This window comes from Lissotriton vulgaris, chromosome 4_1 (genome assembly GCF_964263255.1).
Source record: "Lissotriton vulgaris chromosome 4_1, aLisVul1.2, whole genome shotgun sequence".
Classification (NCBI taxonomy): domain Eukaryota; kingdom Metazoa; phylum Chordata; class Amphibia; order Caudata; family Salamandridae; genus Lissotriton; species Lissotriton vulgaris.
In genome coordinates this window covers 747,874,578-747,898,333 of record NC_141691.1, presented here as the reverse complement: position 1 = coordinate 747,898,333, position 23,756 = coordinate 747,874,578, and positions in this window count along the sequence as shown.

Below are 23,756 nucleotides of genomic sequence, written 5' to 3'. Positions count from 1 at the left end.
GCCGCCGTGCTTCCTGGTTTCCTGTCCGCACTGGGCCTGACGGATGTCTGGCGCCGCCTGAACCCGACGACTAAACAATACACGCACTACTCATCTGCACATAACAGTCTGTCACGCATTGACTATCTTTTCTTCTTGGGGGTGGGGCTGGGCTCCGTGGACAAACTGGAAATCCTACCTAGGGGTATATCTGATCACTCTCCTGTATCCCTCCACATCACATCCAAGGAGCGCAAGCGAGCCAGGCTATATCCAATATACCCCAACTACTTGCAGGTCCCGGGTGTCCGGAAGAAGCTTAAACTGGCCTCCTCGAACTACTTTACAGAGAATACGGGTACGGTCTCTTCACCGTCTATACTTTGGGAGGTCTACAAAGCGGTCCTACGCGGCGCAGCGATAGCGACTATCACAGGGCACAAACGCGACTCCAGAAAAGAGCTCGCTCAATTGGAACTGGCGCTCCACAACGCGAATGTCGCCCACATGTCAAATCCCTCCCCTGACACCGCGCATGCGCTCCATCTCAAACAACAACAACACATGGCACACCTCACAACCGTGACCAAGGGACATCTGGCGAGCACTGCCAGCAGGATCTACGATGTAGGGGACAAGGCCGGAAAAATGCTGGCGTGGTTGGACAGGCGGGGTGGTAGCGACAGAGGAATTCAGAGGCTGTACAATCGGGAGGGCCAGCTGCTGACGCACCCTGAACAAATCGTACATACCTTAGCACAACACTTTCAGGAAATCTACACACCGACCAGGGCGGTCACTGAGCAGGAAGCGTTAGCCTCACTTGACCACATCACGGTCCCCACGCTTTCCCAAGAAGCGCAACTCGAATTGGACAATGATCTGACCGAAACTGAGATCCAGTTAGCAATACAGTCTTTGCAATCTGGCAAAGCACTTGGTCCGAATGGGATACCCATAGAGTGGTATAAAATGGCAGCCCCCCTATTAAGCAAACCCTTACTGGAGATGTATACAGAAAGTCTGGTTACGGCCACACTCCCTCTGGATCAGCGCACGGCCACCATAGTGGCTATCCCCAAACCTGACAAACCGCCGACTCTGTGCTCCTCATACCGACCTATCTCCCTGCTCAATGTTGAAGCAAAGATACTTGCGAAGCTCCTGGCTAGCCGCCTAACGGCGCACTTGCACTCCCTGATACATCCAGACCAATCAGGCTTCATGCCGCATAGGAGCACAGCACTGAATTTGCGGAGGGTGCATGGAGTCCTGGCGAGAGCGCATCTCCTCTCCGAACAGGCAGTCATCCTATCCCTGGACGCCAAAATGGCGTTTGATCTTGTGGAGTGGGAGTACTTATTTGCAGTCCTGGCCCGTATGGGCTTCGGACCAAAATACATAGCATGGGTCCGGTTGCTGTACAAGTCACCAATGGCGCAGATAGTCGCGAATGGTCACATCTCACAGCCCATTCCATTAGGCCGCGGGACGAGACAAGGGTGCCCGCTATCGCCCCTGCTCTTTGCGCTGGTGCTTGAGCCGCTGGCCATCCTGCTAAGGGCAACACCACTGTTTCGGGGACTCAAGTGGGCGGATGGGTGGGAAGACAAAGTGTCACTATATGCCGATGACATGCTGATCTATATGACCAACCCCAACGAAGGTATCCCTGCATTGTTGGCCATGTGCGACGAGCATGGGAGGGCATCTGGCAACACCCTTAACTGGTCCAAATCTATCGTCTACATACTCAAGGGCCCGGAACCGACGCTGCGGGATGACTGCCCCTTACAAGTGGCTACAGGCTCATTTAAATACCTAGGCATTATCATCACCGCCAATGCGAAAGACTTTTATGACGCAAATCTAATGCCGCCTCTAACGCGTCTCCGTGCAGACGTTAAGTACTGGGCCACACGGCCATTAACCCTCCTTGGAAGAGCAGCCCTATACAAGATGATGGCTCTCCCTAGATTCCTTTACGTGTTGGAGAATACCCCCTATATGGTTGCCCCACGCTACTTCCGACAGGTCGCTGCACTTGTGTCTGCACTCCTATGGAACAATGGCCCAGCTCGTATAGCTCACGATAAACTGGTTAAAAGCTGGTACGAGGGAGGTATTGCGCTACCTAACCTTCAATTGTATTACTGGGCCTCCCAGCTTAAGATAATAAATCAGTGGATGCACGCCCCGCGGGAGGACCCCGCATACCAAGCGGACTGGTCGCAGTTAGGAACAGATGGCATGCTCGCAGTACTATACAATCGCACGAGAGCCCGTAAATTGATAGGCCTGACACTGCACACGGTATCCCTGTGGCATGCAGCGCAGTCCCGACTGGGATGGCAGGGGACAATCACAAAAATGACGCCGCTGTGGGACACGAAATCGCTAGGGAATTTAAGAGCCAGTAAGGGGTTCACGCAATGGGACCAAATAGGAATTTCGGTTGTAGGTGACCTTTGGGACAAGGACTCAATGATCACATTCTCACAATTGCGGCAACAGTATGACATGGGGCCCACTGAAACCTACAGGTATGTGCAAATCAGACATGCCCTACTGCACGCAATCCCTCCCGGCACAGTACTCCCGGAATCCTCTCCACTGGAGGACAGGCTGCTGACTGACTTCATGGAACAGAAGGCAACCTCCCTTACATACAAAAAACTAATTAATAACCTGCCGGACCCCACACAGAAACTCCGAGAGCGATGGGCCGGGGAGCTCGGGGACATGGACGACACAGAATGGAACGAGGCGTTGGCCTCCCCGAGGGAGGTGGGCATCTCGGCACGGTTTAGACTGGTACAGCTCAAGATCCTACACCGCACCTATTATACCAGAACACTTTTACACAAGATACAGAAAACGCCACACCCATTCTGTCTCAGGGGCTGCGGGGAGGAAGGGTCCCTACTTCACACACTATGGGATTGTCCGTTGCTTCAGGAGGTGTGGAAACAAATTATGCGAACCATCTCCCAGGCCCTTGAAAAATCACTCCTGCCCGAGCCCCGCAAATGCCTGCTTAACGTTTGGGATCCCACTGATTTGAACAAATATGAACAATTATGGGCCACATTAGCTATGACAGTGGCAAAAAGAGACATAGCACAAAAATGGGGGGCTCCGGAATTGCCGACAGTGTCGGGCTGGGTCAGAAATATGGATCTCCTCATGGTAAAGGAACGGGCAGTTTATATGTTGCGGGCATGTCCGCGTAAATGGAACAAAGTGTGGTCACCTTGGAATAAATATAGGGGGGAACCGTGTGACCCGTTGCCGGAGGATGAAGAACTAGAATCAGATGAGGAGGATGAATAGAGGGGCGTACTGAAGTGGGATACCTGAGTTATGTGAGGGGGGAGGGAGCAATGGTTATATGCTATGCATCATTATACGAGCCTTATGCAGTGGAGGACATCATTCTATGACAGAACACAATTATATGCAGTGATGATGACGTTTGTTATGATTTTGTTTATTTGTTTATAAAAAGGGAAAAACTGAACAGGAAAAACACTCTCCATCCGCACGCAAAAATTAATGAAAACTAACTGTGGTATACAACAGATGAGCAAAATACGAACTGAAACAAACTCCGGACAGTTGATTTGTATGTCATTATTATAAATCTATGTTTCTTTTTTCATTATGTGCGTTGTGAACATTGCAAATGTAAGCCTTTATATCCTGTCATGTGAATACCACCATGCACGTAGTGAAGCAACATGTATCAGTTATGAGAGATGATATTGTTGAACTTAACCTGTAAGCCAATTTGTCAATAAAGTTTTTCAAAAAAAAAATATGGAAAATACTGTGAAGATGAATTGACAATAAACGAAAAGAATTAAAGAAGAAAGTAATGTGGGCACAAGTGAAATTAGCAGAGCAACAGTAACTCCAGTTAAGCCAAATTGACAATAACCAGACTCAGGGTGATGGAAATTGGGGTAAGCCAAGGGGTAAATTCATTAGAGAAGAAGCCAAAAAGAAGTTTCCCTGTCACAGGTGTGGCAAGTTGGGGCACTGGAAGAACGAGTGTAAGGCTGTGCAAAATGGTAACATGCAAAATAATGATTTAAATCTGCAGACACAGAATGAAGTGCCACGGAAACAACAGCAGCAGGTAATACAAAACTAGTTACCCCTTGCACCTATGCCAAATTTTAGGAGCAAAGCACATCAGAGTGTGGATACCACAAATTGGGAGGAAAGTGAGAGGAGAGACACAGCAACATCACAGTTTCTTTTGGATGATACGTTTTTCAGTGAGGACAAATACTGACGATGCCTGAGAGGGGAGGACGAGGAGTGCGTACTTGGCGCCTCCTTGTCGGTAGATCAGTCAGGTCCATACATTGAAGGAAAGGTTGAAGGAAATTATGTCACCTTTCTATTGGACACTGGTGCTACCCGTTCTACTGTAAGAACAGCAGACGTTCCAAACCTACCCCTCTCGGGAGAAGCGATCCAAGTAGTGGGCGTTTCAAATAAACAAATTAGTACCCCAGTCACAGAACCAATGGAAATTAGAATAGGCAATTTTAAAGAAATGCATAGATCTGTCGTGTGTGATTCAAGTCCAGTAAACTTGTTAGGTAGAGACTTGTGCAAAATGAATTGCACCATTTTTTGCACCCCAAGTGGTGTTGAAATTCAAACCCCAGATGAAGACGGAGTTTATAAATTAATGTTTGCAAAAAAAGAAACAGAGAATAAAAAGTTAACTATAGTAGACTTACCAGAAGAATTGCAACAGACTGTAAATCCTGATGTATGGGATTTTACCGGAAAAGATGTAGGATTAATGGCAAATGTCGATCCAATAAAAGTGACAGTAAAAGAAGGTGCAGTTTACCCAAATACTCGACAGTATAAAATGAGCCCAGAAATAAAAGCAGGTGTTGCAGCAGAAATAAAGCGTCTGGTTGAAGCAGGTATTTTACAAGAAATAAGGAGCAGTTTAAGTAATTCGCCCATTATTGGCATAAAGAAGCCAATTGGCATGTTTAGGGTCGTACAAGACCTTCGAAAAATGAATAAGAATGTTGTCACATGCTGTCCAGTTGTGCCAAATCCTGCAGTGATTCTGTATCAGATACCGTAGGAAGTTGGATGGTTCACCATGATCGATTTGTGGCACACATTTTTCTCGATTCCATTGCACCCAGATAGCAAATTTCTTTTTCTTTTGAATTCGACAGTCATGTGTACGTCTGGAACCGCGTTCCTGAGGGGTATACAGAGAGTCCATAGATTTTGAATCAAATTTTGAAAAAGTGCCTTGAGTCTTTGATGCTGCCTGGACAGTCAGTACTGGTTCAGTATATAGACAACCTATTGGTGGCGTCTAAAACTCGAAATGACTGTGTTACTGATACCATTGCCTTACTGAATCATTTGGATGAAGGAGAGCATAAAGTGTCACCTGAGAAATTACAATTCTGTACCACGTCAGTGAAATATCTGGGGCACCAGATAGAAAGAGGGATCAGAAGGGTCACCTCAGAAAGGATCAGAATAATCAAAAACATGAATCTTCCTCAAACTCAAAACGAGATCAGAATGTTTCTCGGAGTTGTAGGTTACTGCAGGCAGTGGATTGTTAGATTTGCAGTTCTAGCAAAGCCATTGATACAAATGACAAAGAAAAGAGCAAAAGACCAAGTAGAATGGGATGACGAAAGCATGACTGCTTTCTTGAAATTACGAGAATGTCTTGTACAGCTCCAGCATTAGGGATGCCTGACTATTCAAAAGATTTTGCACTATTCTGTGACACACAAGATAATTGTGCACTTTCAGTGTTGAGCCAAACTCACGGTCTGATGAGACGTCCTGTGGCATATCTTTCTTCCACACTAGACCCAGTGGCATCTTCATTGCCTGGATGCCTGAAAACAGTAGCTGCAACCTGCATGAGCCTTGAGCAAAGTGAGTTCATTATTATGGGACATCCAGTGACAGTATATGTTCCACACGCAGTTGTGATTTTGTTAACAAGGACCAAGACTCAGTACCTCACTCCTAGTCGGCTGACTAAGTACGAGTGAATTATTGTAGGTGCAGGAAACATCACCATTGCCAGGTGTAATATTCTGAACCCAGCAACACTGCTAACTAATTCACACTTTGCAGAAGTGAAGGGAGAAGTCAAATATGATTGTATCGACCTGACTGAATACAGTACATAACCACGTCCTGACATAAGAGAAGAGTCATTAATTGTTTCTGAATTTGCGCTATTTGTAGATGGCTCATGTATAAGATATGAGGAAGGAGGTTTGAGTGCTGCCTATGCAGTGTGCACGTTGGGGGTCCAGTTGAAGCATCCTATTTACCTGGAGCCAAGTCTGCACAAGTAGCTGAATTGGTTGCATTAACAAAAGCCTGCAAATTTGGGAAACATTGGAAAGTAACCATATACACTGATAGCCAATATGGTTACGGGGTTGTGCACGATTTTGGCCAGCTCTGGATGCAAAGGGAGTTTCTGACTGCTTCAGGTACTCCTATTAAAAATGGTCATTATGTAAAAGATTTGCTTGAAGCAATCCAATTGCCAAAAGAAGTGGCTGTGGTCAAGTGTGCTGCTCACCAATCTGGAAATACCAAAGTGACAGCTGGTAATCGATATGCTTACCAGTTAGCCCAACAGTGTGCCAAATTTAAAATGGCTGTAAACAAGGAAATTGAAGTGGGTGGAAACAGCTGCCAACTTATGTTGCTTGAAGGTGTGAGAACGTGGGAAGAAGTGAGAGACTTGCAAAATGAAGCAGAATCAAAAGAAAAGGAAGAGTGGAGAAAGATAGGTTGTCAAAGAAGGGTTGAAGATGGTGTCATTGTGTACATTGATGGTAGGCCTGTGTTACCAGACTGTGTGCTTGCTCTTATGGCTAGGATGTTCCACGGAGATTCTCATTTGGGAAGAGATGTCATGATACGTCTGTTCAGACAGTCGTGGTTCAATAGAAAATTCAGGAACATAGCAGAAGCACTTTGCCATAGATGTTTAATTTGTCAACAGATGAATCCTGGAAAGAAAACTGTAGTGTTACCAGGAAGGATTGGGAAGGCAGAGGGTCCCTTCATAAGATTTCAAATTGATTTCATTCAGTTATCCCCTTGCAGAGGACTAAAATACATTCTTGTCATTGTCTGCCTATTTTCGAAATGAGTGGAAGCTTACCCCACACGTAGGAACGATAGCATCACTGTAGCCAAACTCCTACTCAGAGAACTCATCCCGAGGTTCGGTTTTCCAGTAACGATTGAATCCGACCGAGGAAAACATTTTAATAGTGAAATAATTAGTCTAATCTGTAAAGCTGCACTGTGCATACCGCCGAGAGGCTTCTGGTGTGGTAGAACAACTGAATGGCACAATCAAGTCAAGATTGGGAAAGATGTATGAATCTACCCGATTAGAGTGGCCAGATGCTTACACGAGCCTGCTGAAACATTACTACCGGGCCCTCCCCCCCCCTCTCTCCTCGCCCCCCCCTACCGTAGGCCCCACCAGCTGCTGCACCGCACGCCCCACGACCCCAAGTTTGACACCCCTATCCCGTTACGCTTTTATTGAAGTTGCCTGATTGGCAGGACACAATAACTAAGACAGCATGATCACGCACTGTTTGAACGCTGACATTCTCGGCGAAATGTTGTGATATACTATGCGGACTACTCCATGATCTATGTATGCATTACCTTGACTATTGAATCTTCATACATTGAGACTCTGTATGGAATATGCTTGTGTTCTTTTTTTCTCCTTTGCACTGAATAAAAGACATATTTAAAAAAAAAAATAGAGTGGCCAGATGCTTTACCTCTTGTTCTGATAGGACTCTGAAGTATTCCAGACCAGAACACAGGCTTGAGTCCTCATGAAATACTAATGGGAAGAGCAATGAGGCAAGCATAGGTGCCAGGACACAAGCTGATAAATATATCTGATGATTTAGTACTGGAGTACTGCAAAGAACTGGATAATCAAGTGCCTTACTATCTCTTACCAGGTTGGGGAAGACGCTGTCGCCAGACAAGCAACACCAGCACATGACCTGAACCCAGGTGACTGGGTAGTGCTAAAGAAACATACTCGAAAATCTTGCCTTGCACCGAGGTGGGGAAAACCACGACAAGTAATTCTGGTTACCACCACAGCTGTAAAGTGCGAAGGAGTTCCACACTGGATCCATGCCAGTCACACAAAAAGAGTTACTGAACCTGATGAAACTGAAGCTGAAGGTTGTGCAGCTGAGGGGTCTCAAGATATCGATCCTGAAGTAGCTGAAGAGGGACAACCGAGCATCAGTCAAGATGATTGGATTCCAGTAGTTGAGATACCTGCAGAATACGTGAGAATCAGAAGTCAGATTTATCTAGACAGTCAGAGTGATAGTGAGGACGAGATAGGTCTAGAAGAACGTACTCAGATTACAGAAATACAAGCCAGTGGTAATCCTGAGGAGGAACAGATAAGGAAAGATAAGAATACTCAGACAAATGACACTACACCAAGAACTCTTGAGTCTGAGGAGGGACAGATAGGTAATAGGGCAAGAGCTCAGGCAGAAGAAAATCAAGGGTTCGAAGAGCTTGAGCAGGACCAGATAGGAGTAGAAAAATGTGTTCAGGAAGAAGAAGGTGAATCAAATCAAAGTCAAATTTAGCAGATACCTGAACAAGGCCAGATTAGTAACCAGGCAGAAGAAACAGAAATAAGACCTGGACCTAGTCAGATAGAGAGGGATACAGAAGACAGCATTGAAATAGATGTGCCACAACTGAATGAAAATAAAAGAGCACTAGAAGAAGGCCAGAGCACAGTGCCAGCTAAAAGACTCAGAAAAGGAGGCAAGTGGCCTATGTTTGTCAAAAGACTGAGATTTCGTCTAAAGACAATAAATGAAGAACCAGAACAAGTAAATGAAATAACAAGTCAAGCTGAACAATCTTCAGTACAACCAAAAAGGAGAAGTCCACGACTGAAAAGACTGAATAACACATTTAGAGGCCCTGAATGGACTTACATTGTTCTTGAAGATTTCGAAAACTTAGAAATAAGTGACGAAAGTGATGACGAATTGATTGCTGATCAGACTGACGGAGAAGTGAGACCCACTTGAAAAATGTCACAGGGTAAAAGACTGTGTAAAAGCTACAAAGAGGGGTTAGGTCTCCTTGGTCAGAAATGGCTGATCATACTGTTAATGGAAGACTGAAAAGAAACTGTTTAAAAACATGCTGTAGAATATGCACATGTAGTATAGCGATAGTTCCCATAGTATGGTTAGGACCGACAATAGCTATTCCTTACATAATGAGTAGAGACATGAAGAATAATACTAATGAGCTACAAATGATAGATACACCTAGAAGAATAGATACACAAGAGAAAGCACTTAGCATTAAACAACAGAAGGTAGACTTAGAAGCATCAGATGAGGAAGGACTACATTATACTGGAAATAAAAACAGAACTCACCTAAATGTATTTGCAAACCTATTAGTACATTATGGAGAAGCTATAGAAATAGAAGATTGCTATGTTTGTATGAAGTTACCTACTTCGGTAGCCGAAGGTGTGACTTACCATCATTTACCACTAACCTATGGTATTTCATGAAGTGTTTTAGCTAGTTTATTCTATAAGAAAGGGCCTTTGCAGTATTACTATTCTAATTCAGATGTGATATTTTCTGAACTTCCTATACGTAGTAACCTGAATCCTGTACATACTAAGAGTGATGTAACATGTTATATGGGTGAATACTTTCTAACAATAGGTACAATAGATAGCTGAAGCACACAAGAATAATTTAACATGCTTATTACGTGAAAAAGAGAAAATATTTTTGAATATGGTTTAGAAAAGGAGAGAGAATTTCCAAAGAGAGGCAAATGATAAAAATCATAAAATTCCTAAATGGACTGAAAATATAGGGTTCACCCCAAATGGCAAGACTCATGCTGCTGTGTTGCTGGATTTCGAAAAGAAGGGGAAACTCTGTCTCCATAGAGAAAGAACAAGTTATTATAACAATATATTCATTGGTTCCAGTGAATGTGAACACAATTATAAGGTAATTGGGGGTTGAGGATTCAAAGATGGAACTGAACCTGTGTTTCCTGGAATTTATTTTATATGCGGAAACAAAGCTTATTACAAATTGCCAGATCATTGGTATGGGAGCTGTTATTTTGGAATAGTATTCCCAAAGATATATCATGTAAACAAAATCACTGGAAACAATGAAGAAACTAATGGATTAATACGTAGCAAAAGAGCTAGTTTTGGAGAAATAGTAGGTGATATATTTAGTGCATTGATACCTACAGTGGGAGTGGCTCTGATTACGCAAAGAATCTGCAAATTGTCAACAGTAGTGGATCGGTTATCGATTGATACTGCTGGAGGGTTCTTAATGGTCAATACCGAATTGGTTGCAATCAAATCAATGGTTTTACAAAATTGACTTGCTCCTGATACATTATTACCAAAAGAGGGCGGGGTCTGTAGAATGTTGAAAGCGCTGCATAGGTATCAAGGACCCCCTGAAAAATGATTCTAGTAATTCCTAGGTCAGGGAAAAAACAGCATGTGAAAAATAACAACCTAGGCAATTAAATCTAACTTGTCATATATAATAACAGAGAGGAAGGAAAGTAATCATAATACGAATTCTACTGTTTATTAACATATTCAATTAAAAAATACATGTTTACTTTAAAAAATTGATTCTCAAGTACAATCTATTAAATCACATCAGTAATGATCAATTCAACACTACAAAATTATGTAAAAACAAAATAACTTAAAGTTTAAAAGTGGCACAATTATATCTCGACGCGAGTTTCGGCGACCAGCGCCTTCTTCTGGAGTAGCCACGTACTACTAAATCGCTGAATATATGGCTTCGAACAGCAAAGGGGCCCGCAGTCTTTTGATCAAGGAGGAATAAAATCAGCAGATGCCTGATATTTGGTGGTTCGATGCCAGAATATCGCAATTTCATAGATATTGGACTTTTTTTGTTGTTAACTGCGGAAGACAATACATTCAGCCAAAACAGATCTTTGTGATTAACGAAGCGGTGTCACGATGACTTTAATTTCAAATACCGGAGCTTTGCCAATAATGGTAGCGCTCACGTATGCGCTTCAACGGTTCCCGTCTAAAAACACTGGAGCATAAGGCTAATGCTGCGTGGCCACTGATTTGATTGCACAGGTAGCGATATGATTAAAATACACAAATCTGAGCTTTATCCAAGATACGAATCGCCTCTTGGTTGATGAATAAAAGGATTGAGCACTGTATTATAATGCGTAAGCGAAAAATCCTCCGGATATGAGGTTTAGTTTTCAAATTTATACCGCTATTATATTATGCGGCTCAAGTAAACCAGAGGCGGATAACGGCTTACTTCTTGTTTTGAATGGATGAAGTCCAATATCTATGAAATTGTGATATTCTGGAATCGAACCACCAAATATCAAGCATCTGCTGATTTTATTCCTCTTTGATCGAAAGACTGCGGGCCCCTTTGCTGTTCGAAGCCATATATTTAGCGATTTAGGAGTACGTGGCTACTCCAGAAGAAGGCGCTGGTCGCCGAAACGCGTGTCGAGATATATTTGTGCCACTTTTAAACTTTAAGTTATTTTGCTTTTACATAATTTTGTAGTGTTGAATTGATCTTTACTGATGTGATTTGATAGATTGTACTTGAGAATCAATTTTTTAATGTAAACATGTATTTTTTAATTGAATATGTTAATAAACAGTAGAATTCGTATTATGATTAGTTTCCTTCCTCTCTGTTATTATATATGACAAGTTAGATTTAATTGCCTAGGTTGTTATTTTTCACATGCAGAATGTTGAAAGCGCAACATTGTTGCACTTACATACCTGACAAAAGTGTTGAAATTAAAAGGTATGTAAGAAATATTACTAATTTGGAAAAAGACCTCAAACCACTGGAGGTTGATAGTGCATGGAAGAGACTTACTGATGGTCTCTTCTCTATAGGTAGTTGGATTTCTAATGTAGGAAAACGTTTTGTAGGTAGAATACTGATGCCAATGGTGGGAATAAGCTTACTGATTTTAGGGATAATAATTTGTTGAAAATGTCGGAAGCATAAAAAGACATATACAGTAAATAAGAGAGGGAAAAAGAGAAATATTGATGAGCTTGAATTAGAAGAGTTGAATGGAAATATATACAAGAAAGTGGAAAACTTTCACACTAACAATGAAAAGAAACAAAATAGAAAGTTTGAAGAAATTGAGCTGGGTGAGATGTGAAAAGTTGGCATCTGTTTCATTAATTGGTGATGATATAAATTATCATCCAAGAGGGATTTGATGAAGTAAGGATTTGCACGTAACACGACTTGCTTGTAATCAGTCTTCTCGACATAACGTTAATATGCTAGCCAACATGTTTGTCCTCTTAATAATGCATTTCACAACACATTGGGTATCTGGAAGAAGCTTGCATATGTGCTTTTACTAATGTTAATCCGCTTGCAAATAAAATGGCCGCTGCTAAGCGGGACTTCTTACTGCGCATGCATCTGTCTCAGGTGACATGACGTACTCTTCGCTTTGGAGGGAAACTTTCACTTCTACGCACTAGAACTAAGATGGCTGCTCTGTGTTACAGCATGAATGAAGCTTGCACTGCTGCTTTTGCTAAGCTGTTCGTTCTGCTTAACACTAACGCAATAGTTAAATATAAAGTAATGGGAATAGAGTAGAGATAAGTGGTATACAGTGCATTCATTTATTCTGTGTTCTAAAACTGTTTCTTTTCTATTCTTTCTTGTAATCATGCTTCTGAGCCTGAAATGTACCCGATACTCCATTTTGAAACCCACTGCACTCTATATTGAAACCTTTGAGCCTGCGCACCAGAGTCTGAAAACCAACAAGTCATGGCATTGAATGAGTAGCAGGGACAGTCTTGACCAAGATGCGCCAGGGAACTTCACCTCCTGAACTCTACAGAGAAAACAGAATTGTTAAATGGACTACCTTGTAACCGACATCGACACATTCACTGCTGGGTGGAATAAAACATACGTGGGAAACTAAATTGATGGGCGGGAACGCAAACATTAATATTCATTCTAAAAAGTTTCCTTTTGGTATGGTGTGATGACCTCTCCTCATTCTTTTGTCCAATCAAAATTGGGGATCTTTACACTTGCAACATTGGGAGGTAGTACACTGACCTGGGAAATAGTATAACTAGGGTAGGCTTAGTTAGTTAATTTGTCCGACTTGTCCGAATAGCTGACCTGTCACTGACCCAACGCACTCAATAGGTGATCGGGAGCAGAGTTGCTGGCGGATCCCTCTGTGAGAAGGTTCGAAACCCAGATCGGGGTTTGAGAGCTGAAGTGCTGGTGAAGCACTTTGTCGGAGAATCGATACCTCTTACCGGGTTCTGGTTGTTAGCTGCAGAGAGTGAGTAACGCAGGCGTTGCAACTTTAACTGCGGGTGCTGGTCTTTGCTCTTGGTGGTCTTGCCCTGATCCAATTTGGCTTCACCTGTCCTGATTCTGATCTGCACCTGTTTGCCTTTATGTTGCCTGCACTTTCGGGGTTCTGTCCTTTAAAACTGACCCGTGGCCAGGGTTAGTTCTCCACACCATTGTAGGTAAATAACAAATGTGGGTATGTCATTGTATTGTTTCCTTCTCTCTTCCCACCCTCTTGTCAAATGCGCAAAGACTGCTTTATAAAGACTCTGCATAGTTTCATTCTAATCGCTATTTTCCTAATTGAGAATTTACTATTATTCAATGCTTAGATTATGACATTTTAAAGATTTTAGATAAAGAGTTTAAACCTTTACCCAGTTGTGGTTATTTTATGAGTGCAAATGTTATTATTCTACCAATTATTCTAACTCCTTTGATCCCTTAGGACTTTAGGTACCGATGACAAAGATTGGTGAGACAATGGTATAGGTCCTAAATGAAATTTATAAATCACTGATTAGAGTAAGTGCACAGGTTACCTGATTAAATCTCATCAGATGTTGTTTATGGGCCCAGGTGAGTATGGTAATCTGAGTCGGTTGACCTGCGCGCTCTATCAGTGGGAAGAGTAATACAATTCCCCAGATGGAAGGGGGTCACTAACTTAGGCAGGAAATCCACTTAGTCCTCTTGACAAGGTTGTCTGAGTAAAAACAGGTAAAAAGTGGGCGTCCACACAGTTGAGTGCAGGTACCTGATGTGTCATGGCAGAGTGATGGCCACAAGAAAGATAGTTTTCAAGTTCAATAAATGAAAATGAGGGGGGAGGAGCTTCACGCGCAACCAAGATGGTCGCGTGAGCCCAGGGCTCTCGAGACCCTCGCCACCTCCCGCATCTATCGTGAATTCTATCCTGATTACGACGACGAGTTATTGACAACGCAACCCAGCTGATCTAATAGCCGTTTCCAGAAATTGATTTGGACTCCGGGAACCGCAGCTACGATACTCTGAACTTTTGTGGCCTGCTCCATGGAACTGCCCGGGGCTCGAGTCATCGTGCTGCCCAGGTGGTAGTTGAACAACAACGGCCATCGGGGTCCTGCTTGTGATCCCAGAGTTAACTTTCGGTTTCGTTTTTGGTTCCTCTGCCTCCTCCTATTCCTGCATCGCTCTGGCAGCCTGGGAGCCGGACCCCGCAACTTCATCGTGTGCCAACAGCGGGGTGTCCCCCTGGTCGTGTAATATCGCGCTGGGACTCGCGACGGGGGATCCCCGTGGGTGAATTGTGAGGAGTCATTTTTACCAGGTTTTACCAAAGGCCCCTTCGGGGCGCAGCACCCAACATGGCGGGCAAGCCCGATAGCGAGAAACGAAAAACCAAGCCCATTCACCGTGGGGGCACTATTCAAACGAACATAATGGATCGCTGTACCCATCCTTGGGGGTCCCCTGTTGGTGCAAGTAGGTCCCTGGGGTCAGACTCCTCCACTGTGGTGGATGATTTGACCCTGCGTGATGTCATGGACGCCATTGCTAGTATGAAGACCTCCATTGGTCAACAATATGAGGCACTGGCTCTAAAGCTTGACACCGTGGCAATTGATGTCAACCTGATCAGGACTGACCTATCAAAAACCAACGAAAAGGTCAAATCCTTGGACTTGAAGACCTCCAGCCTTACGACTGATGTCTCTGATTTACAGACGGAGGTTCGCAACCTGCGATCCTCCAATGATCTCTTCGCTCGCCGGCTGGAGGATTTTGAAAGTCGGGCCAGACACAACAACATACGTATCATTAAGTTTCCTGAAAAATGGGAAGAGTTCACTGCGGATCTTCTTGTGGAGGATCTCCTTTTAAACCATCTCACCCCCAAAGGCCTGAGCAACTTCTTTGCGGTGGAACGTGCACACAGAGTGCCAGGTGGGAAGCCGAAACTGGGTGCCCCGCCGCGGCCTATAATTGCCAGAATCTTCAATTTCAGAGATAGAGACGCTATCCTGCAGGCATCGCGAGTGGGTGGCCCCACGAAGTTTGAAAATACTACGGTGAGCTTCTACCCTGACTTCACCCAGTTCGTTCAGAAACAAAGGATGGGATTCCTGGGAGTGAAGCGGCGACTGCGAGACATGGGTATGAAATATGCAATGCTTTTTCCAACTTGGCTACGTGTTGAACACAATGAACGGACGTTCTTCTTTGATCGCCCCAAGACTGTGAGTGACTGGCTTGATACGTTGCCTGCACAGCGTGATCATTCGAAACATTTTGGTGGGACTGAAGGAGCCAAGGTTGGCCCGTCGGAGCAAGAATGAGAAGCGGTAACTGGTTTTCGGACAGTGTACAGAACTGGCAGCTGTGGTTTCATGACTCTTGCAAAACTTATGGTACTGTACCCAGAGGTGGCGAGGGAGAATGGGACTCTCCCTCATCCGGGTATCTTTTTGTAGACTAGTTTAATTATTGGGCGACAGGCACACTGCAAGTTGGGGTGGCTTTTGAGTCTATCGCAGAGGTGCAGGGTGGAGGGGTGTATTCTCGGGTTTGGTTGGGGGGTGGGGGGAGGTTTGGGTTTGTTTTATTTTGTTTCAAGGCAAAACATTGTCTTACATCTTGATCTGGGTGTTCTGTTCGCTATGGGGTGGATTTGGCACTGGCTTTGGGGATGGGAGGTAGGGGGTTGAAGTTATTGTGCTGGAATGTCAATGGGTTGGGGGACAGGATAAAACGTGAGGTTGTGTTACAACTATTAAGACGCCTTTCCCCTGTTGTCGTTTTACTGCAAGAGGCACATTTGATTGGCAATACATGCCACGCTATGAATCGGCGAGGATATCGTCTAATTGCACACTCTGGATTCACCTCCGGATCTAGAGGGATGGGTATCCTAGTCAGGAGTTCCCTCCCCCTGGAGGTAGACAACATAATTCTTGATGATAGGGGACACTATGCTGTGCTCACTGGAAGGTGGGAGGAGAAGACCATCACACTGCTCTCTGTATATGTTCCACCTGGGCTGCAAGCCACTACCTTCGCTGATTTGGGGAAGGTGGTTTTGGGGCTCCCTGAGGGCACTCTGATTATGGGTGGAGATTTTAATTCTGTTGTTTCCGGTAGAGAGGATCGCAGCCCCCCCAGGGACAACATGAAATCACAGTCTTGGTTGGGTGAATTTCTGCAGATGCTAGGGCTGGTTGATTGTTGGAGGCTACTGCATCCGGGACAGGCACCTATCGGACTCAGATAGGGATTTGATGGACGCAGCTTTTTCGGTTGATGAGGTGGCTGCTGCTATCCGATCCGTCCGCTCGGTAAAAGCTATGGGCCCTAATGGTCTCCCCATCGAGCTTTACAAACTGCGTCCTGATAAAATGGCCCGCACCTTTGTGCTATGTTCTTGGAATCGCGAGACATCGGCTCCCTTCCCCGTGATCAGCGACTTGCGACCATCGTGGTGATTCATAAGGAGGGGAAACCGCAAGATCGCTGCGCATCCTATAGGCCTATATCGCTCCTCAACGCGGAGCCCAAGATACTTGCAAAATTATTGGCAAACCGCTTGATAAAGGTGATCGGTGACCTGATCCATCCGGATCAATCTGGTTTCATTCCACATCGCAACACAGCTCTGAACCTGCGACACCTGCATGGCGTCCTGGCGAGAGCGGCGTCGCTGCGTGAGCCGGCCATCTTGGTTTCTTTGGATGCTACGATGGCCTTTGATACTGTGGAATGGCCATATCTCTGGGCCGCTCTTGCAAAGTTTGGTTTTGGTTCCGGTTTCATCGGCTGGGTAAAACTTTAAATGAGGAACCATTAGCTCAGATTGTGGTAAATGGTCGGGTTTCCAAGTCCTTTGTTCTGGGGAGGGGCACGAGACAGGGGTGCCCGTTGTTCCCACTTCTTTTCGCCCTCGCCTTGGAACCCCTGGCGGCTTGGCTGCGGTGGGAACCATCAATGAAGGGTATTCAGTGGACCCCAGAGTTTGAGGATTGAATATCATTATATGCAGATGACATCCTGTTGTATCTCTCGTCACCTCGAAAGTCCTTGATAGTACTGATTGATGTGCTGAACTCGTTCGGGAGGAACTCCGGCCTTGTGATTAATTGGACTAAGTCCTGTGTTTACGTACTTTCGGGTGACAAGCCCCTCTTTACCGCGCGGCTGTCCTATACAGGTGGCCCAGACGGGATTTAAGTATTTGGGGGTCTTTATTACACTAGACCCCGTTGTCCGTTAAGAACGTAATCTGCTTCCTCCACTCCAACGGTTAAAATCTGATGTGGCGGCCTGGTGTAGACTGCCATTGTCCCGCCTGGGGCGTGCAGCTCTGTTTAAAATGATGTCTTTACCGCGGTTTTTATACGCGCTTCAGAACACGTTCGACGTAATTCCGGCGACTTATTTCCGTGAGGTGGAGAGTTTGCAGAGGCAGTTGATATGGGCATATCGCCCTCGCCAAATTGACACTTCCCTGGTATGACGGCGGTATCGTACTTTCGGATATCAAGCGATACTACTGGGCCTCCCAGCTGGGAGCGATCAATCACGGAATGTACGGTCCGATTTTGAACCCCTCGTTCGAGATGGATAAGTGGCAACTGCCGGGTGGAGATTATAACAGGGCGCTTTACTCCAAATCTGCGTGAGGAAAACTGTCGGAACCCACTAATATAGCAGTGCGAGTGTGGAAGTGTGCGAAGGCGGCAATGGGATGGACAGATCGATTGACCCGGGCTACTACGCTTTATGCATCTGATAAATTGGGTAGCTTGTGGGGGACAAAAGGCTTTGAGAACTGGGATAGGATCGGTATTAGCAAAGTAAGCGACCTCTGGGCGAAAGATAGCATTAAGACCTTCGAGGAGCTGAAGGTAGAATACGAACTCAATGACAAGGAGTTTTTCCATTATCTACAGGTCGCCACGCGTTGAATTCGTTTTTTCCTGCAGGTGTTGCTATCCCGGAATCGTCCCCGCTCGAAGATCGGGTGCTTGACGGATACGTTCCGGATAACACTATTGCTTTGATATATAAAAAATTGATAAACGACCGTGCTGACATATTAGTACACCTTAGAGAGGTCTGGACCAATGACGGTTTAGAAATATGTGATGAGGACTGGCAATCTGCTATATCCTCACCCAAGGAGGTCGCGATTCCGGCCCGTCTCCGACTCGTGCAGCTTAAGATCCTGCACCGGATCTACGTGACTGGCCCTCGCTTGATTCGTATGGGTTATTCTGTTGATGGGTTGTGCAAGCGTGGGTGCGGCTTAATTGGTACTTTCCTCCACATAATTTGGGAATGCCCGGAGATAGCAGTGTTTCGGAATCGAGCGCATGCAGTGATGACGGAGGTCACGGGTGTTGCACTGCTACCCGAAGCCAGGCGTTGGTTGCTGAATGTGTGGGAACCTACTGATTATAATGTGGCGCAGACTCAGTGGGCGACTCTGGGGAATATGGTTGCCAAGAGAGACATAGCACAGTTGTGGGGCTCCCAGAGGCCGCCCACAGGTTTCGGCATGGAAGGAGAACATGGACTGGTGTATGTTTCGTGAGAAAACGGTGTATGTGGCACGTGGTAGGCCGAGGAAATGGGGTAAAATTTGGGGTCAATGGAATGCTTACCGGGGCGATATATGTACACCTCCCCTTACCGAAGTTCTGGATGTTCCTCTCTCCCCCTGACCCGACGTTCCTAATGCTATCTAGTTCAATGTAATGTGGCTTTGCTTCCCCCCTGCTTCCCTCCCCCCTCCTTTATTTCTCGTACTGATGTTTTGTATTACATTGTGATGCGTTTTCTCCCCTACTTGAACACGTACCCAGCTGTATGCCTATTAATGCCTTGCTTGTTTCTTTTTCTATTTACAATAAAAAGAGTTTTTTTTAAAAATAAATGAAAATGACAACTATGTAGGGGTTCAAATGGGGCAAGCATCAAAAAAGTTCAAATAAATTTCAGTTCCAATTGGGGTATATCAAGGGCGTCAGTAAAAACGTATACGCGAGTACCTTCAACAATCTGAGAACTGTTGGGGAATTGAACAAGGGGGGGCGGTCAGAAAGACAATAAGATGCCAAAAGGACATCAGTGTAACATTTGACAGTGCCCACTGCACAATCTTTGCTGGGCTAACAAGAAGGCAAATCGTAAAACATCAATGTGCCATTGGTTGCAGGGATTTCCTGATGGTACATACACGCTACACGCAATCCATGCCTGACTGTATGTAGCATGAAGGTGAATAATTCTGTAGAATGAGCTTGTGTAAGGCTTCGAGCCTAGTGCACTAATGTTCTAAATGGTAATGTCAATAAGTGTATGAGATTGCCATATTTTTCTAGCTGTAGTTTGACATTAGTGGCGATAACACAAACACGGCAAAAAGGAATGTTTAATTCAGAGGACTATGTGTGTTTAGTCAGCAGTACAGCAAGGTCATCCACCTTGCAAAGAACAGGCTTTGATGGAAGAAGGGAACAACATTTATTGTAGTTGCATGTCTTTAGAGCATTTCTTTTAGAGGCATTGTGTGTCTAGATACAAGAGGCTGCCCAGAAACGGTCCCTCTCCACGTCCACAGAGAACAATTGGGAATAAAGGTATAAAGAGACCCAGGAATTTGGATATAAACACGGATTGCCAGAGAGGACATGCTGGAGTGCCATTAACCGACTACAAGCCAGACCGCTGTCTGAGATATGCAGGGATAGTTATATTGTTTGGCATATGTTAGGTGGGGAAATTACTAATTGCTCAGCCTTTAATAATAACCATGAGCCTAACAGCGCATATTTACTTGTCTGGTAGGGATTAGGATAATCTATATGCGAAAGTAAGAATGTGTGATGTAAAATGCTTTGGGTTACCACTATTTATTTTGTTTTTTACAATGACTGCTGAGATTACCGTAAATATTCTGATACATAAAATGTATATGCTAATAATCTATAATAAATAATCTACTATTGTTAAATACCAACAGCTGTGTGTGTCTATCATTTCTGGGGACTATGGTGAGGGTTGTGGACCTATATATCTCCCAGCACGAAAGAGTTTCTTTGGTAGGGTGTCTGATTCATAACACTGAGTATGAATGAGCCTAAGGAATGGAGAGAGACACCGGTCTGTTTTTTCTCCAAATGGGTTGCAACACACATTATCTTCTTAGGTCTAAGGAGAGCCCAAGATAACGAGACACCAGTCTGTTCTCTTATTGTCTGAAGGGGTTGCAAAATGAATTATCCTCTTGGGACTAAGGTGAACTAGCTATGCTTGCTAACTCCCCACCCTCCCACCCCCACCTCCCCAAAGGATTAGTTACTTACCTGTAATCCTAGTTCTCATTCGGGGTATACTCATCAAAGTCATAATCTATGAATAATCCCTGCCCATGTGCGGGATCCCGGAGCAAATAGAAAATATATATATATATATATATATATATATATATATATATTCAATGAAAAAACCATAGGTTATAGACCATATATAGTTAGGGATTAGCATTTAAAAAACCTTATTTTACTCACACAAAACCATTTAAATTTGCATATATAGTTAGTTGCACTAACTATATATCGCGCACCCGCAATCCACTGCTGATGATGTCACATATTACATCATTCATGACATGGTCAGTGACATCACTGATGACATCACTGATGACATCATCCAGTGACTGTATGTTTCTGTAAAGTTAAAATATGTCTTACATATTGAAGAATAAGTGGATGTATAAGTGTCTGAATGAAGGATTTAGTAGGTGCATGACTGACTGTATGAGAGAGTGATTAAATGTGTCTCACTGAGTGCATGGGTTAGTGACTAAACTGTCTTAATTTGTGCATCATTATGTCTGTTGTTCTGTAAACTGCTGCATGTGTTGATCAGTAGCTATATGAGTAACTATATGGGTAATTGATTGGTTGCCCAAGTATTTGTATGGGAGAGTGAGTGTGTGTGTGTGTGGGTGGCTGGGAGGTGTGTGACTATTTGCATAGATGTGTGAACAGTTGATTCACTAGATGTATAATAATAATAATAATTCTTTATTCGGTTAATCACGAAGAAAACCATAAAAGAAACAGTCAGCAAAAAAAGATCCATACACAAACAAGTAAAAAGACATTTCCCAGGAACGTTTGTACAGTAAAGAAGAAAAAAAAAAAAAACAGCTGACATTTGTTTAAAAAGAAGAAGAGTTTTGCTTTTGAAAATCATTATTTTTTCCTGGTGCAATTTGCTAAAGGTTTTTTCTATGGTTCATGATACATTTTAAAAAGTTTAAGACCAGGTAACAGACTTCTTCGGACTCTAAGGTTTGCAGTCTAAGAAAGGCCGGTCGACATTGTCTGAGGCCCCATCGCCTACATAGCGGAAGTATCTAAAGTTTTCTGTGAGGTTGGTAAAATTTACAAAAGATGATGACATGGATGTTAGATTGTGTTGATTTCGCATCGCAGGGACACGGCGGCAGGTTTGAGTCCCAGGCCTTATTTAGGGGAAAAGCAACCAGTCTGAAAAAAAGGTTCAGTCTGAGCCTGGTGAGCAGCATCCTCTCATATGTTTTGGTATGCAGAGTAAGATACGGTTGAATACCAAAAGTTTGCTGAACTGTGTTCGCGTGAACCACTGAAGGTTTTACAGCCTCGGTTGACAGTCTTAGTATTTCCAGATGTCGTAGTGCAAGTTCCTTGAGCTCCTTTTTTGGGAGAGCAACAATCGATTCTGGATAGAGATAATATTTTTCGAGGCCAAGGTCAGTAAAAAAGTTTCTAATGTAGCGGAGCCAGTTTAGTCTAAGAGAGTAATCAAGTGACATTGTGTCGGCCACTATCGACTGTGATAGCGTGTTAGCATCCGAAGTCCATATACGCCTCCACAAAAGCAGTGGCTGGATTTTAAGGAGATCCTGCAAGTAAGGAATTCCCAGTTCCATGTGGGAGGCGTAGGTTGGTGAACCTTTCGGAGTAGCGAGAAGAAATCTTATAAATAGATTTTCAATTTTTTGTAAGGCTCCAACGTCTGTGTGGCCCCAGACCCCTGCTCCATAGAGAGCAATCGCCTGGCACTTGGCATTGTAAATTCTTAACAGTTCTGCTGGACGCCTCCTTCCCAATTTCCGTGAGAAGGTCTGCAGGGCTGCTATTGAGCGCTTAAAAGGTGACATCTCGCTTCCACTGCTGGTTTCCATGTTAGCTTGTCATCGATAATGATCCCGAGGTATGGGTATTGTGTAGTGATCTCCAGTGGTTGACTATCAAGGAAGATCTGTTTTTTTACCTTTCTTCGCCCCCCCGTGATCATGACGAACGTTTTTTTTACATTAACCTTTAAATCCAAGGCGTTCATGAAGGTGGTATATCTATTTAGTGAATGCTGGAGTTCGCGCGGCGTTCGGGCCAGGATGACGGCGTCATCCGCATAGAGGAACGCTGGAATCGGTCTCTGTTTCATTTTTGGGAGGTCCTGGGCCCCCCTCAGCATCTCCTCCTCCAGACCATTTGTGTAGAGCGAGAAAAGGAAGGGGGCCAGAACACAGCCCTGCCTAACTCCTCGCTCCACGCCAAATGATGCTGTCAGCTCACCGTTCTTTCCGAACCGAACTCTCGCCGAGGCCCCAGAGTACAGCTCTCTCAGAAGGTCCAGCAATGAAGGATCCACGTTCATTTCTCTTAGGACTGTCCATAATTTGGAGTGTGCAACACAGTCAAAAGCGGCAGACAGGTCCACATAGACCATGTATACCGTCGATTTCTTTGCTTGCATGTATTTGGCCATTATAAGGCTAAGGTTAAGTGCCTGCTCTACTGTCCCAAGGCCTTCTCTAAAGCCGAATTGTAGATCCGAGATAATGGCTTTTTCCTCACTCCACTGTTGTAGTCTCTCCAGAATGACCCTCCCCACCACTTTGCCAAGGGAGTCCAGGAGGGATATGGGACGATAACATTTTGGGTCCTGTCGGTCCCCTTTCTTGAAGATGGGGACCATGATTGATCTGGTCCAGGAGTCCAAAATGCCCTCACTGGCTGCTGCTGTGCATACTCTCGTCAAGATAGGTGCCCAGAGCTCCAGGTTGAATTTAAAAAGGTCCACAGGGACGCCATCAGGGCCCGGGGCTTTTCCTGTCTTACTTTTTTCCAAAGCCGCCAGGATTTCGGAGATGTCAAAAGATATTGGGATTGGATATTGTACTTCATTGTGGAGATGGGATGGGTGGTCTGTGGTTCCTTGGTCTTT